Here is a 4069-nt window from a genome sequence, read left to right as displayed (position 1 = left end):
CCTTACCCCAACCCCCATGCACCAGGCCTTGTTATCACATAGCCTGCCATTACACACCAACCATTGATAGTGACTAACAGTCCCCATTAACAGCTATTCACCCTCCTGGCCAGATCATTATCAATTTCTTTGTCTGTCCAACTGCTCTTCTCTCTCCTTGGGCTCTATCCCCCGCTATCGTTTACTCCTTAACCCATCCCCCCACCGTACCTTCAGCATAAAAACCAACTTTTTCCTAGCTACCATCAGTTCTGAGGAAGGGTCACTCATCCCAAAACGTTAACTCTGATTACTCCACAGATGCTGCCAGACCTGCTGAGCTTTTCCAGCAATTTCTGTTCTTGTTGTTGGTGTCAGTCAGGCTGGTCCCTTGAATCAGAGAGTCTCCTGCTGCTGCTCTATAAAGGAAATGGTCCGATTGTAGGGAGAGCAGGAATCCAGAGAACTGGGCATTTGTGACATGATGCAGGGGAACATAGTGATGGTCCTGACTATTGGGATGTGATCTTAATATCAGCTCCTGGAACAGAAATATAAGGTGGGTCACATAGTGCTGAAGAATTCAATGAGCTTTTCTCCCAGCTCCTGGTCTCTCCATGTGTAGATTCCAATGGCAGGCTCCTGTGTGTCTGGGCTCTAGCTAAGCTGTTTGGATGTTCTGGAGTGCACTGCCCTCAGCATTTGATGCTGCAAGAGGACACAGGGAGATGGAAACTGTGGGCTTTTTACCATGGCTGACAGGGCCCTTAACATAGGAACATAGAAGATAGGAGCAGGAGGAGGCCATTCAGCCCTTCGATCCTGCTCCACCATTCATCATGATCATGGCTGATCGTCCAACTCAACAGCCTAATCCTGCTTTCTCCCCATAACCTTTGACCCCATTCTCCCCAGGTGCTGTATCTAGTCACCTCTTGAATACATTCAATGTTTTGGCATCAACTACTTCCTGTGGTAACGAATTCCACAGGCTCACCACTCTTTGGGTGAAGAAACATCTCCTCATCTGCATCATAAATGGTCTACCCTGAAGCCTCATATTGTGATCTCTAGTTTAAACATTACATTTAGTCCCCACCTCCAAAAAAGTATATATATATATGTATATATGAGCCCAACTCCTGACCGTGTGGTATCTCACTGCTCATAGCCTGTCACTGTGGGAAAAACCCATTTATTCCCACTCTCTGTTTTCTGCCTGTTAGCCAATCATTAATCCATGTCATTACATTCCCTCCTATCCAAAGCACTTTAGTTTTGTAATCAGCCTCCTGTGGGGAACTTTAACAAAAGGCTTGTGAAAATCTAAGTGGACTATAGATTTCAGTTCTTTTATTTTCAATTCTGTAAGTGACATTTTCAAAAGACTCCAAAAAGTTTGCCAAGCAGTTTCCCATTTCACAAGTCCATGGGGTCCCTGCCCAATCAGATCATTATCATTGAAGTGCCTGTGTATCCTATCCTTTATAATCAATTCTCGTATTTTCCCTGCTCCTGATGGAAGGCTAACAGGGCTGTAGTTCCCTATAGTCTCTCTCACTCCCTTCTTCAATTGTGGGTGATATTTGCTACTTCCCAACCCACAGGAATCAGTCCAGAATCTATAGAATTTTGGAAGATAATCACTGTAAAGACATTGACGTTCTCTGTCGCTGCCTCATTCAATACTCTCGGATGTAAATCATCAGGTCCTGGGGATGGATCAACTTTCAGCCCCTTCTTTCAGTTCTTCTCACTAACTTCCTTGATGGCACAGTGGCTAGCACTGCTGCCTCACAGTGCCAGGGACCCGGGTTTGATCCCACCCTCAGGTGACTGTCTGTGTGGAGTTTGCACGTTCTGCGTGGGTTTCCTCTGGGTGCTCTGGTTTCCTCCCACAGTCCAAAGATGTGCAGGTTAGGGTGTGTTGGCCATTCTAAATTGCCCACAGTGTTCGGGGATGGGTCTGAGTGGGATGCTCTGAGGGTCAGTGTGGACATGTTGGGCTGAAGGGCCTGTTTCCACACTGTAGGGATTCTATGATTCTTCAACTTCTCATTACCCCCTGAGACACTGGGATTGCCAGTTCTGGGTGATTTCTTGTATCATCCTCAGTGAAAACAGTCGCAAATTATTCCCTATTATAATCTCTCCTTACTTGGCTGCTTATAGACCCACATTTGTGTGTTTTCTTTTTGTGTGCCTGTAGAAGCTTTTAGGATCATTTTCATCTTTACAATTAGATTATATTAATATTCTTTTCTCCATTTCCTTGGAGTTTGTCCCCCTTTACTGTATTCTATAAAGCTCTCAATTATTGCTACTTCTGACAATTTATGGCGATTTATAATCTGTTGAATCCTGAGTTTCTTTGTTAGTCATGGTTGACAGACCTCTCTTGAGTTTTTGTGTCAAGCAAGAATGTATAGTTGCTGTAAGTCACTAAAATCTGTCCTTTGCCAATGTACACTGATGTCATTTACTGTATTTTCCAAATTCATCTCAAACTATTTGCTAAAAGGAAAACTGAAAGAACTGCGGATGCTGTAAATCAGGAACAAAAACAGAAGTTGCTGGAAAAGCTCAGCAGGTCTGGCAGCATCTGTGAAGGAAAAAACAGAGTTAACGTTTCGGGTCCGGTGACCCTTCCTCAGTTGTTGTCAAACTATTTGTGCCTGTTTATTGTATTCCGCCATTAGACAGGGCATTGCTGCCAGGACCCAGTATTTATTGCCCATCCTCAATTGCCCCCTTGAGAAGGTGGGGGTGAGCTGCCTTCTTGAACCGCTGCAGTCCATGTGCTGTGGGTTGACCCACAATGTCCCTTAGGGAGGGAATTCCAGGATTTTGAGCCAGCGACAGTAAAGGAATGGCGATATATTTCCAAAGTCAGGATGGTGAGTGGCTTGGAGGGGAACACAGAACAAAGAAAATTACAGCACAGGAACAGGCCCTTCGGCCCTCCAAGCCTGCGCTGATCCAGATCCTCTATCTAAACCTGTCGCCTATTTTCCAAGGATCTCTATCCCTCTGCTCCCTGCCCATTCATGTATCTGTCTAGATACATCTTAAATGATGCTATTGTGCCCGCCTCTACCACCTCCACTGGCAACGCATTCCAGGCACCCACCACCCTCTGCGTAAAGAACTTTCCACGCATATCTCCCTTAAACTTTTCCCCTCTCACCTTGAAATCGTGACCCCTAGTAATTGAGTCCCCCACTCTGGGAAAAAGCTTCTTGCTATCCACCCTATCTATACCGCTCATGATTTTGTAGACCTCAATCAGGTCCCCCCTCACCCTCTGTCTTTCTAATGTATATAATCCTAATCTACTCAACCTCTCTTCATAGCTAGCGCCCTCCATACCAGGCAACATCCTGGTGAACCTCCTCTGCACCGTCTCCAAAGCATCCACATCCTTTTGGTAATGTAGCGACCAGAACTGTACGCAGTATTCCAAATGTGGTCGAACCAAAGTCCTATACAACTGTAACATGACCTGCCAACTCTTGTACTCAATACCCCGTCCGATGAATGAAAGCATGCTGTATGTCTCCTTGACCACTCTATCCACCTGCGTTGCCACCTTCAGGGTACAATGGACCTGAACACCCAGATCTCTCTGTGCATCAATTTTCCCCAGGGCTTTTCCATTTACCATATAGTTCGCTCTTGAATTGGATCTTCCAAAATGCATCACCTCGCATTTGCCTGGATTGAACTCTATCTGCCACTTCTCCACCCAATTCTCCAATCTATCTATATTCTGCTGCATTCTCCAACAGTCCCCTTCACTATCTGCCACTCCACTAATCTTAGTGTCATCTGCAAACTTGCTAATCAGACCATCTATACCTTCCTCCAGATCATTTATGTATATCACAAACAACAGTGGTCCCAACACGGATCCCTGTGGAACACCATTGGTCACAGTTCTCCATTTTGAGAAACTCCCTTCCACTACAACTCTCTGTCTCCTGTTGCCCAGTCAGTTCTCTATCCATCTAGCTAGTACACCCTGGACCCCATGCAACTTCACTTTCTCCATCAGCCTACCATGGGGAACCTTATCAAATGCCTTACTGAA

This window comes from Rhincodon typus, chromosome 7 (assembly GCF_021869965.1).
Source record: "Rhincodon typus isolate 14 chromosome 7, sRhiTyp1.1, whole genome shotgun sequence".
In the NCBI taxonomy this organism is placed as follows: domain Eukaryota; kingdom Metazoa; phylum Chordata; class Chondrichthyes; order Orectolobiformes; family Rhincodontidae; genus Rhincodon; species Rhincodon typus.
This window is presented reverse-complemented; position numbering follows the sequence as displayed.